Source organism: Pongo pygmaeus, chromosome 10, assembly GCF_028885625.2.
Source record: "Pongo pygmaeus isolate AG05252 chromosome 10, NHGRI_mPonPyg2-v2.0_pri, whole genome shotgun sequence".
In the NCBI taxonomy this organism is placed as follows: domain Eukaryota; kingdom Metazoa; phylum Chordata; class Mammalia; order Primates; family Hominidae; genus Pongo; species Pongo pygmaeus.
In genome coordinates this window covers 14,753,478-14,766,774 of record NC_072383.2, presented here as the reverse complement: position 1 = coordinate 14,766,774, position 13,297 = coordinate 14,753,478, and the positions used below count along the sequence as shown (strand labels likewise).

At 43.9% G+C, this 13,297-nt stretch overlaps 1 pseudogene; it reads left to right on the top strand.

The window, feature by feature from the left end:
* The first annotated feature begins 1,550 nt into the window (after nt 1-1,550).
* LOC134737638 (uncharacterized) lies at nt 1,551-12,518 on the top strand (annotated as a pseudogene).
* Nucleotides 12,519-13,297: the final 779 nt, after the last annotated feature.

The window sequence follows — 13,297 nt, the reverse complement described above, 5'->3', positions numbered from 1 at the left end:
AGGACACTCAGTATTTACCATCACAAGTCCACCCCTTGTCAACTTGAACCTATACACATCCCCTGAGATCATACATAATCTTCAAATAAAGACAATAATAAGGTCATAATTACACCTAACATAACACACCTATTCTTTGTACAACCAGAAACACACCAATCCCCAACCCAAATACTATTAGATACAGTTAACAATGCTTAAATGCTGATATGAAGTCAATAAATCTCATGTCACATGATAAAGGAGAAAGGAAATACAATAAAGATATTTTCTTGTGCATGTGTATACAAGCACAAACATGTTTTTAACAAAAGAAAGAGGAATACTCATAACAGTTACAGTCCTTGTTTCTGCAGCTGGTCACGTGGTTGTAGCTGGTGTTAATGACTACCTTCTTCTACTACCCATTCTGTATTCCCTTTGACTTCAGCAAGCACCTCAGCAGGTAGTGGTTTTATTCCTCATAGAGTGACCCATATCTTCATTCCTGAAAGGTCTGGGTCATTTGTAGTCCTGCTTGGATTGGGCTGTTATAGTTTCCAATTGACCTTAATCACAGGGCATGGTAATACTAAGAGACGCCCTAATGGATCTCCCGTATTCCATGCATACTCTTCCTTACCTATATTCTGGAGTAGTAGACTGATTTCATCTTGATAGTCTGGGTCAATTACCCCAGCCAACACTAACTCCCTTCTTATGCTGTTGACTTAAAGATAGGAGGAGCCTAAAGTGTCCAGGTGGCAATCTTAACTTCCAGTTGAATAGAATCATTGTTGTGTCTCCTGGTGGCAGCGTTCCTCCCTCTGGAACAAAGAACTCTAGACCAGTGGAATACAATGTTGCGGGAACAGGAAGCAAAAATTTTGCTAGTGGATCCCTAGGGGTGATGGTGAGTGATCAATCCACTTCCACCTCCAACCCTTGATTCCTGCACCCGTGAATCCTGGCCATGGGAGAAACAGTACCATACATTGGATGCTGATTCAGAGCATACACAGCCTTCTGCAGAACTTTGCCGCAGTCCTGCAAAGTATTGTCACCTAGTTGGCATTGTAATTGTGACTTCAAAAGGCCATTCCACCATTCTGTCAATCCAGCTGCTTCAGGATTATGGTGAACATGGTAAGACCAGTGAATTCCATGAACACACGCCCACTGCCGCACTTCTTTAGCCATAAAGTAAGTGCCTTGTTCAGAGGCAATGCTGTGTGGAATACCGTGACAGTGGATTAGGCATTCTGTGAGTGCATGGATAGTAGTCTTGGCAGAAGCATTGCGCACAGGATAGGCAAACCCATATCCAGAATAAGTATGTATTCCAGGGAGGACAAACCCTCTGCCCTTTCCATGAGGGAACAGGTCCAATGTAATCAACCTGCCACCAGGTAGCTGGCTGATCACCTCGAGGAATGGTGCCATATCGAGGGCTAAGTTTTGGTCTCTTGCTGCTGGCAAATTGGGCACTCAGCAGTGGCCATAGCCAGGTCAGCCTTGGTGAGTGGAAGTCCATGGTGCTGAGCCCATGTGTAACCTCCATCCCTGCCACCATGGCCACTTCGTTCATGGGACCATTGGGCAATCACCGGAGTGGCTGGGGAAAGAGGCTGAGTGGTGTCCACAGACCATCATATCCACCTGATTATTTAACTCCTCCTCCACTGAAGTCACCTGTTGGTGAGCACTCACATGGGATACAAATATCTTCACAGTTTTTGACCACTGAGAGAGGTCTATCAACATACCTCTTCCCCAGATTTCTTTGTCACCAATTTTCCAATCATTCTTCTTCCACGTCCCTGGCCATCCAGCCAAACCACTCTCTACAACCCATGAATCAGTATATAATTGAACATTTGACCATTTCTCCTTCCATGCAAAGTGTACAACCAGGTACACTGCTTGAAGTTTTGCTTACTGGGAAGATTTCCCTTCACAACTGTCCTTCAGGGATGTCCTAGAAAGGGGCTATAGTGCTGCCGCTGTCCATTTTTGGGTGGTGCCTCCATATCATGCAGAACAATCTGCAAACCAGGTCCCAGTCTTCTCTTCCTCTGTCAACTGGTCATAGGGAACAACCCATGAGGCCATTAGTGCAGGCTGTGGGAGAGAAAGCAGGGTGGTCGGAGTGGAGACCACGGGCATTTGAGCCATTTCCTCCTGTAACTTATTTGTCCATTCAAGACCTGCTTGAGCCCAATCACGTATATACCACTTCCATTTGATGATGGAATGCTGCTGTGCATGACCCACTTTATGTCTAGATGGGTCAGAAAGCACCCAGTTCATGACAGGAAGCTCAGGTCGCATGGTGACTTGATGACCCATCATCAAACATTCAGTTTCCACCAAAGCCCAGTAACAGGCCAAGAGCTGTCTCTCAAAAGGGGAGTAGTTGGCCAGGCGCAGTGGCTCATGTCTGTAATCTCAGAACTTTGTGGGGCTGAAGTAGATGGATTACAAGGTCAGGAGTTTGAGACTAGCCTGGCCAACATGGTCAAACCCCATCTCTCTACAAAAAATACAAAAATTAGCCAGGCACGGTGGCTTGCACCTGTAATCCCAGCTACTCGGGAGTCGGAGGAAGGAGAACTTCTTGGACCCAGGAGGCGCAGGTTGCAGTGAGCTGAGATCACACCACTGCACTCCAGCCTGGGCAACAGAGCAAGACTCCATCTCAAAAAAAAAAAAAAAAAAATTGGTGGGGAGTAGTTATGTGCAGAAGATGGCAGGGCTTTGCTCAAAAATCCTAGAGGCCTCTGCTGTGATTATCTATGGGAGCCTGCCAAAGGCTCCAAACAGCATCCCTATCTGCCACTGACACCTCAAGCACCATTGAGTCTGCTGGATCATATGGCCCAAGTGACAGAGCAGCTTGCACAGCAGACTGGACCTGTTTTAGAGTCTTCTCCTGTTCTGAACCCCACTCAAAACTGGCAGCCTTTCGGGTCACTTGATAAATGTGCTGGAGTAACACACCCAAATGAGGAATGTGTTGCCTCCAACATCCAAATAGTCCCACTAGGTGTTGTGCCTCTTTCTTGGTTGTAGGAAGGGCCAAATGCAGCAACTTCTCCTTCACCTTAGAAGTACTATCTCGACAGGCCCCACATCACTGGACCCCTAGAAATTTTACTGAGGTAGAAGGTCTCTGAATTTAGGCAGATTTATATCCCACCCTCTGGCATGCAAATGTCTCACCAATATGTCCAATGTGTTTGCTACTTCTTTCTCACTGGATCCAATCAGCATAATGTCATCAATGTAATGGACCAGTGTGATATCTTCTGGAGTCAAAAAGCAATCAAGTTATCTCTGAATAAGATTATGACACAAAGCCAGCGAGTTCATACACCCTTGATGTAGGAAAGTAAAGGTATATTGCTGGCCTTGCCAGCCGAAGGCAAATTGCTTCTGGTGGGCCTTATGGACAGGAATGGAGAAAAAGGCATTTGCCAAGTCAATGGCTGCACACTAGGTACCAGGAGATGTGTTAATTTACTCAAGCAATGAAACCACATCTGGTTTGGCAGCTGCAATTGGAGTCACCACTTGGTTAAGCTTACGATAATCCACTGTCATTCTCCAAGATTCATCTGTCTTCTCCACAGGCCAAATGAGAGAGTTGAATGGGGATGTGCTGAGAATCACCACCCCTGGGTCTTTCAAGTCCTTGATGGTGGTGCAAATCTCAACAATTGCTCCAGCGATACGATATTGTTTTTGATTTACTATTTTTTAGGTGGAGGTAGCTCTAATGGTTTCCGTTTGGCCTTTCCCACCATCATAGCTCTCACCCTACCAGTCAGGGAGCCACTGTGGTGGTTCTGCCAGCTGCTAAGTATGCTTATGCAATTACGCATTCTGGCACTGGGGAAATGACCACAGGATGCGTCTGGGGACCCACTGGACCCACTGTAAGTCAGATCTGAGTTAAAACTCCATGAATTACCTGACCTCCATAAGCCTCTACTTTAACTGGAGGACCACAGTGATGTTTTGGTTCCCCTGGAATCAATGTCAGCTCAGAGCCAGCGTCCAGTAGTTCCTAATGTCTGATCATTTCCCTTTTTCAATGCACAGTTACCTTGGTAAAAAGCCAGAGGTGTCCTTGGGGAAGGATGGGAGAAAGATTGACTGCATTAATTGTAGGTAATGTAGTGGGGTCCTTCGTCAATGGGAACCGGACTTCCCTTCATTCAAGGCATTCTGGGTCTGTAAACTGGCTCAAGTCTGGAAATTGATTGAGGGCCCATGATTCTCTGGTTTTATAATTCAATTAGTCTTGTTCCTTCAACCTAGAAATTTTCTATTTGTATAATTTAAGTAGGAATGCAGTTGGCTTCCTGTCAATTTCACTTCTGGGAACACCATAATTAATTAGCCAATGACAGAGCTCTACAGAGTCAGACTATTCTGATTGCCGCTTTGCCTCTGCTGTCCATAACGGAAGATATACCCACCTTGCCTTTGATGGTTGAGTGCTGCCACTTGGCCCCTGCTACCTCGGGATCCAATTATTCCCATTGTATTTAACTTTTGTAGTTTAGTGACTGCAGTTCCCACCGTTAGATCCGACATACAGAGAAGAGCAATTACAGGTCTCTTCAAAGATACAGGTGCTGCCCCTCGCAAATCTATTTCACAAGGCATTGGTTAAGGGTATATGGTCTGGACTCTCCCAGCTGGGATGAGTAGGTCTAAAGTGGCTAATCCACTCCAGCATCCCAATCTCCCTAGGTCTTTTGATCCTTTCCTCTACATTAAACCAAGGAAGATCAGGCATTTCCAGCTCACTCACAGTGGGCCATCTTTTAAACCATATTTCAGCTAATCAAGCAAATAAACTATTAGAACCTTTTTTTAACTCCCCAAGCTGCAACATTAAGTGCAGAGTCCCTAATTAGTTGACACAAATCAATAAATTCAGCCTGATCCATTTTTCACCATTATCCCATACACTTAATATCCATTCCCAGCCAGGCGTGGCGGCTGTAATTACAGGCATGCTGTAATCCCAGCACTTTGGGAGGCCAAGGCGAGTGAATCACCTGAGGACAGAAGTTTGAGACCAGCCTGGCCAACATGGTGAAACCCCATCTCTACTAAAAATACAAAAATTAGCCAGGCATTGTATGGCATGCACCTGTAATCTCAGCTACTCAGGAGGCTGAGGCAGGGGAATCACTTGAACCCAGAAGCTGGAGGTTGCAGTGAGCTGAGATTGTGCCATTGCACTCCAGCCTGGGCAATGGAGTGAGACTCTGTCAAAAAAAAAAAAAAAAAAAAATCCATTCCCATGCTTGTTCTCCAGTTGCTATTCATATAAATTAGAGAACTCAAACAGCTCTTTTCGCGTGTAGTACACCTCCTCATGGGCCACACTCTCAACCACCTCTAGGGGGCCGCCAGGACTTTAGTCTAGTTATAGGTCTAGAAGCAAACAGACGTGTTTGGGGTGACATCTGAGGAGAATCAACATTATCTTGCCTGGCAACTGCCTCAGGGGAGGCCATCACTCTGGCCTCAGACAGTGCAGGGTTTATTTCCTCAGAGAAAGGTGGAAAGGCTGATGGCAGCATGGGCTGGGGAGGGGAGGTTGCCACTACTCAGGATGGGGAAGCTGTTCCTTCTGGCAAAAAAGGTTCATCAGAGTTTACAAACTCAGCCCCCCAGCATCATCAGGGTCCTCCCACACGTCCCCATTCCAAGTTTCAGGGTCTTATTCTTTTCCAATCAATGCCCTCACTTTAACAGTAGACACCTGGTAAGGCTGTGCATGCGTATTTCATTGCAGGTCAGCCACTGGCATAAGAGCTTGTGTCAGTTTTTCCACAATTTCAGCTCTTTCTCTGTGGGAGATAAGACTCTCACTCAGGGCAATCTTAGCAGATTTGAAGCTCAGTATCTGCTTCTGAAGCTGGGAGACAGAATCCCTGAGTTTATCATTTTCTTTCATCACTTTGTCCACTGACCTTAGGAGCAACTGACCAGCTTATGTTCATTGGTTCTCCACATATGGTCCAAGGTATGATGTATAGAGTCACCAAACTCCTCTCACGAGTGGTGAATCAGGAGTGTCAGATGCATTTATTTTGCATAACTCCCTAAACAGTTCACATCAGGGACTATCAGTGTTCTCTATACTATTAGAAGTAGAGTTCTTAGCATTTCTAGGTCTAATCGTATTAAGCAGCCAACCCCAGAAACCCCAAAACCAATGAAAGAATTCCATGCTTAATATTCTGTTCCTCTAGACCCCACTCCTGGTACCAAAATCTGTATTAGTCAGGTTTCTCTAGACGGACAGAACTAATAGGTTATATATTATATTAGTTTATATATAGCATATATTTTATATATATAAAGTATATAGTATACATGTTATACTTTTTATACTATATGCTTTATGTAGTATATAGTATATAGTTTATATAGAGAGTATATATTTTTATATATATATATATATAAAGGGGAGTTTATTAAGTATTAACTTACACAATCACAGGGTCCCACAATAGGCTGTCTGTAAGCTGAGGAACAAGGACAGCCCATCTGAGTCCCAAAACTGAAGAAGTTGGAGTCTGATGTTTGAGGGTAGGAAGCATCCAGCACAGGAGAAAGATGTAGGCTGGGAGGCTAGGCTAGTCTCTCCTTTTCAAGTTTTTCTGCCAGCTTTATGTTCGCTGGCAGCTGATAGATTGTGCCCACCAGATGAAGGGTGGATCTGCCTTCCCCAGCCCACTGACTCAAATGTTAATCTCTTTTTGTAACACCCTCACAGACACAACCAGAGTCAATACTTTGTATCCTCCAATCCAATTAAGTTGACACTCAGTATTAACCATCACAGAAGGGATCCTTTCAAGTCCATACTCTGCATCACTGGACTTCATAAGGGTCATCACTGATTCTTCAGCCGAGAGAAGATGAATTTACACAAACAGAACACAAAAAGGCTATTTCTACTGCCAAATTTGCCAGGCAAAATTGGGGGTTTGATGTATTTAGCTTCATTGGAATCTTCTCTATGTTCTGACTCCAATTCTTTCACTCATTCCCAATCGATGCCCTGACATTAATATAAAAAACCATGTGGTGTTATAAATTCTATTTTCACTGTAACTTAGCCATCCACATGATTAGCCTTTGAGCTTGGTCAGAAATCTTGACACTTTGCAACTAGAAGAGCTGAGAGTTTATTTTAGGGAATTTGCAGAAGCCATCTGGTTTCTTACCTGGATCCAGAGCCAGGAATTTAAACCTCTGAACTTACATGTTTTTTCCCCCAATTTCTACAGTACAACTAGAAGCAAGAAAACAATTTTGTTATTTTTCATACTTCCCCAAAACTGATACACGACAATAGCTATTTCTTTTTTTTTTTTTTTTTTTTTTGAGATGGAGTATTGCTCTGTCACCCAGGCTGGATTCCAGTGGCACGATATTGGCTCACTGCAACCTCTGCCTCCCAGGTTCACGCCATTCTCCTGCCTCAGCCTCCCGAGTAGCTGGGACTACAGGTGCCCGCCACCACGCCTGGCTAATTTTTTATATTTTTAGTAGAGATGGGGTTTCACCGTGTTAGCCAGGATGGTCTCGATCTCCTGACTTCGTGATCTGCCCGACTCGGCCTCCCAAAGTGCTGGGATTACAGGCATGAGCCACCACACCCGGCTGACAATAGCTATTTCTATAGGCACTTGATTACTAGAAACATAGGTTATAATTTTTTTTTTTTTTTTTTTTTGAGAAGGAGTCTCACTGTCACCCAGGCTGGAGTGCAGCGGCACAATCTTGGCTCACTGCAAGCTCCGCCTCCCGGGTTCACGCCATTCTCCTGCCTCAGCCTCCCGAGTAGCTGGGACTATAGGCACCCGCCACCACGCCCGGCTAATTTTTTTTTGTATTTTTAATAGAGACCGGGTTTCACCATGGTCTCGATCTCCTGACCTCGTGATTCGCCTGCCTCGGCCTCCCAAAGTGCTGGGATTACAGGCGTGAGCCACCGTGCCTGGCCTTATAATTTTTAATAATTATTTTAATTGATAAATTAAAATTGTATATATTTATCATATGTGATATATGTTGAACTATGCATACATCGTGGAATGACTAAATGATGCTAATTAACATAGTCATTACCTCACATACTTAACATTTTTTGTGACGAGAACACTTAAAATCTCTCTTAGAAATTTTTGCTAATACAATACTTTGTTTTGTTTTTGTTTTGGAGACGGAGTCTCACTGTGTAGCCCAGGCTGGAGTGCAGTGGCAAGATCTCCGCTCACTGCAACCTCTGCTTCCTGGGTTCAAGTGATTCTCCTGCCTCAGCCTCCTGAGTGGCTGGGATTACAGGTATGCACCGCAATGCCCGACTAAGTTTTGTATTTTTAGTAGAGTCAGGGCTTTACCATGTTGGCCGGGCTGGTCTTTAACTCCTGGGCTCAAGTGATCCTCCTACCTCAGCCTCCCAAAGTGCTGGGATTACAGCTGCGAGCCATGCAGTGCCAGGCCACAATACAATACTTTGTTATTAACTATTGTCACCATGTTGTACAATATAGTTTGTTTTTTTTTTTTTGACAGTCTCTCTCTGTCGCCCAGGCTGGAGTGCAGTGGCGTGATCTCGGCTCACTGCAAGCTCCACCTCCCAGGTTCAAGCCATTCTCCTGCCTCAGCCTCCAAAGAAGCTGAGACTACAGGCACCCACAACCACGCCCAGCTAATTTTTTGTATTTTTTTTTAAATAGAGATGGGATTTCACCGTATTAGCCAGGATGGTCTCAATCTCCTGACCTCGTGATCCGCCCGCCTCGGCCTCCCAAAGTGCTGGGATTACAGGCGTGAGCCACCACGCCCGGCAATAGAGTTCTTTAATTTCCGCCTAAATGAAACTTTATATCCTTTGACCAACATCTTCCCTGTCCCGCCTTCCCCTGGGCCTTGGTAACTACCATTCTGCTTTCTGCTTCTATGAGTGCAGCTTTTTTATATTCCTATTGGTCTTTGTCTGCCTGGATTATTTCATTTAACATAAGGTCCTCCAGGTTCATCTATGTTATCAAAAATGACAAGATTTTTTTCTTTTTAAAAAATGAATAGTATTCCACTGGGTATATATGCCACATTTTCTTTGTTTATTGTTTATTTTATTTTATTTTATTTTGAGACAGAGTTCTCACTCTGTCACCCAGGCTGGAGTCCAGTGGTGCAATCACAGCTCACAGCAATAGCTTCAACCTCCTGGGCTCAGGCAATTCTACTGCCTCAGCCTCCCAAGCAGCTGAATTTACAAATACATGCCACCATGCCCAGCTAATTTTTTTCCAGTAGAGAAGAGGGGTCTCACTATGTTGTCCAGTCTCTAACTCCTGGGCTTCAGCGATTCTCCCACCTTGGCTTCCCAAAGTGCTGGGATTATAGGCATGAGCCACCATACCCAGCCCCAGAGAACAAAATTTTAAAGCCCCATCATCATGTCCCTGTTCCCCTGGAACAAATTCCTATACAAAAAAAAAACAAAAAAAAAACCAGTGTCAGCTAGGGTTTAGTGAGAGAAGTGGAGACCCTAATGAGTTTTGGAAATAAGAGGTTTGTTATAGGATTTAAGCCTTCTACACCTGTACTAAGAGCTGAAGAAGCAACAATCCAGGTGGGCTCTTTGGAGAAACAGAGAACGAGGCACCAACTAATTAATCTGAAAAGTCAAGCACATACAATTACCTAAGTGGGACTGCAAAGGGAATGCTATTGCCTCTGTATAGTTATCCCCTCTGTAGGTCCACAATTAAGTGTCTGTTGGTGGACCTGGGGCCATTGCTGGTCAGCAGATTTAGCAGATAAGAAGACATGCCGGAGGTGAAGTGAACAAGGGTGAGGGCAATCTGGAATTTACAATCAAATCTTTACCTGTTTGTCACCATCTCTGAGTAGGATGACCTTCAGAGAGTAATGGCCAGTGCTCCATTTCTGCCTTCCAAATATTACATACTTTCTCTCCTTACAATATAAGGAGAGGAAGTATGAAAAATTGATTCCAGATTAAATCAGTTGAACACAGTTCAACCACCACAAGTACTTCAATCTCTTTTTGAGGCACCACTCTTCCTCATTCTTAGCCTGAGTCATTCTTACTGGCCTGATCTTACCACCCCAACTTCAGGCCTTAACATGTGAACGAGGCCTGTCTAACTACAGTCACATTGACTGGTTCAGCAATGGAAATATAATCCATCTCAACTCTGAAATTCTTCCTAAATCCACTAGAGAAACAGTTCTCTCTCTACTGGCATTAATAAACTGACACATTGTATGATTAATGTTGCTTCTGTCTGTGTTTACTTGCCTGGGAATAAAACTGACAGCAAGAAAAGCCGAAATATGGAGAATGATAGACGCCTCATGTTGTTATGTGAGCAACTAGATTTAAATAAAGTCTTATGCATCCCTGGATTTTTCTATATTTTCTTTTTTTTTTTTTCTTTTTTTGAGACAGAGTCTCACTCTGTTGCCCAGGCTGGAGTGCACTGGCGCGATCTCAGCTCGCTGCAAGGTCCACCTCCCAGGTTCACGCCATTCTCCTGCCTCAGCTTCTGGAGAAGCTGGGATTAGAGGCGCCCGCCGGCAGGCCTGGCTAATTTTTTTGTATTTTTTTTTAGTAGAGTCGGGGTTTCACTGTGTTAGCCAGGATGGTCTCGATCTCCTGACCTCATGATCTGCCCGCCTGGGCCTCCCAAAGTGCTGGGATTACAGGCGTGAGCCACCGCGCCCGGCTTATCCCTGGATTTTTCAACAGGTGACAAGAGTGCCTGAAATGTAATAGATAGTCAATGCTTAATGAATGCTTGAATAAGTGAACCAATAAATACCCCCTACTTTTTTGGGGTTAAATAAGTTTAAAATATATACGTGTTACTTACACACAAATGGTTAATATACTATCTGATTCATACTCCTGGTGAGAAAACTGCCCTACATTGACCATGTCCACATTCCAGCCTTCTACTCACACATGTAGCTATTAAACCAGAAGTGGAAATTTCATGCATTTGTATGACCAATGATTTTGTGCTAGATAAGACCTAGCACAAACAGATGAGGTAAACCAAGGCAAGAATGTTTGTTGCTCTGGTTAAAACAACAAATACCTAAAAAGTGAAGTTATTCAACACTGGGTAGTAAAGTGGAAAGATGCCATAAAATTACTAGAGGCCATGTGCAAATTATGAAAGAGCAGCATGAGCCGGGGGCGGTGGCTCCCACCTGTAATCCCAGCACTTTGGGAGGCCGAGGCAGGCAGATCACAAGGTCAGGAGACTGAGACCATCCTGGCCAATATGGTGAAACCCCGTCTCTACTAAAAATACAAAAAGTAGCCAGGTGTGGTGGCGGGCACCTGTAATCCCAGCTACTTGGGAGGCTGAGGCAGAGAACTGCTTGAACCCAGGAGGAGGAGGTTGCAGTGAACCGAGATCACGCCACTGCACTCCAGCCTGGGCAACACAGCGAGACTCCATCTCAAAAAAACAAACAAACAAACAAACAAAAGAAAAACAAACAAACAAAGGCCGGGGGCAGTGGCTCATATCCCTGAATTTAACAGCAGGCATATCCCTGAATTTATCTTCCTTTTATATCAAAATTATTGTAATTCTTTAAAAGGTGGTAGATACTTTCATACGGGGCTGCTGGGATGAATTGCAATTGGGGTATCTTTTCTGGAAGGCTGCTTGACAATAAAAATGTTTAAATATCTGCATTTGCTTTGTCTCATATGAGTGTGCGAAAATGTACATACATGGTTGGTCATTGTAGTGCTCTTTGTAAAAACGAAAAAAGCTGCGCCGGGCGTGGTGGCTCACGCCTGTAATCCCAGCACTTTGGGAGGTCGAGGCGGGTGGATCACGAGGTCAGGTCGTTGAGACCATCCTGGCTAACATGGTGAAACCCCGTCTGTACTAAAAAGAGAGAAAATTAGCTGGGCGTGGTGGCGGGCGCCTGTAGTTCCAGCTACTCCGGAGGCTGAGGCAGGAGAATGGCGTGAACCCGGGAGGCGGAGCTTGCAGTGAGCCGAGATGGCGCCACTGCACTCCAGCCTGGGCGACAGAGCAAGACTCCGTCTCAAAAAAAAAAAAACAGAAAAAGAAAAGAAAAGAAAAGAAAGAAGGAATGAAGACTAAATGAGGGACTTGCTACTAAATGACCTAAATCTTCTTGGCAAAACAAACCTATAAAGAACTTAGGGGCTGAACTCAGGCAGATTATTAATAATGTATTAAGTTTCAGGAAAAAGTATATTATTAAAGGCCAAGCTAAACATGACAATAATTTTTTTTTTTTTTTTTTTGAGATGGAGTGTTGCTCTGTCGCCCAGGCTGGAGTGCAGTGGCGCCATCTCGGCTCACTGCAAGCTCCGCCTCCTGGGTTCATGCCATTCTCCTGCCTCAGCCTCCCGAGTAGTTGGGACTACAGGCGCCCGCCACCACGCCCGGCTAATTTTTTTGTATTTTTAATGGAGACGGGATTTCACCGCATTAGCCAGGATGGTCTCGATCTCCTGAACTCGTGATCCGCCTGCCTCGGCCTCCCAAAGTGCTGGGATTACAGGCGTGAGCCCCCGCGCCCGGCCAATAATATTTTTAAATAGTTTCTAAAATTGTATTTATTAGTTCAAAAGCATTTAAAATTTTGCATGTGTATATATATACACGTGTGAATATGTATACATATACATATATACATGTGCATGTATATACACATATACCTATATACAGTGAGAATAATGAGATTTTATATGCTGGGTTTTAACATATTGCGATATTCCAATTTGAAGTTTAGGTTATTTGGTTTGTGATTTTAATAGCTGTCATAGCTAAAGAGGAGACTTTACAAAGATATGCTGATCAAAATAGAAGCAGCACATTATTGGCTGTATTTAGTAACTCATAGTATTTATTTTAACTTATCATCTGCCAAATTTGGCTAACATATTTCTGTTTCTTCCAGGTGTCTCCCAGGTCTCAATCAGGTGTTAATACAAACTAATTAGAAATTATTACATTTTATACCAAAATTAGCCAGGCGTGGTGGTGTAATAATATAAAAATTGTTACATTTTAATATTTTTAGCAAATGTATTTATAATAAGACCCATTGAAATTCTTTTTATTATTATTATTATTATTTTTTTTGAGATAGAGTCTCATTCTGTCACCAGGATGGAGTGCAGTGGCACGATCTCGTCTCACTGCAACCTCTGCCTCCCGGGTTCCAGCGATTCTCCTGCCTCAGC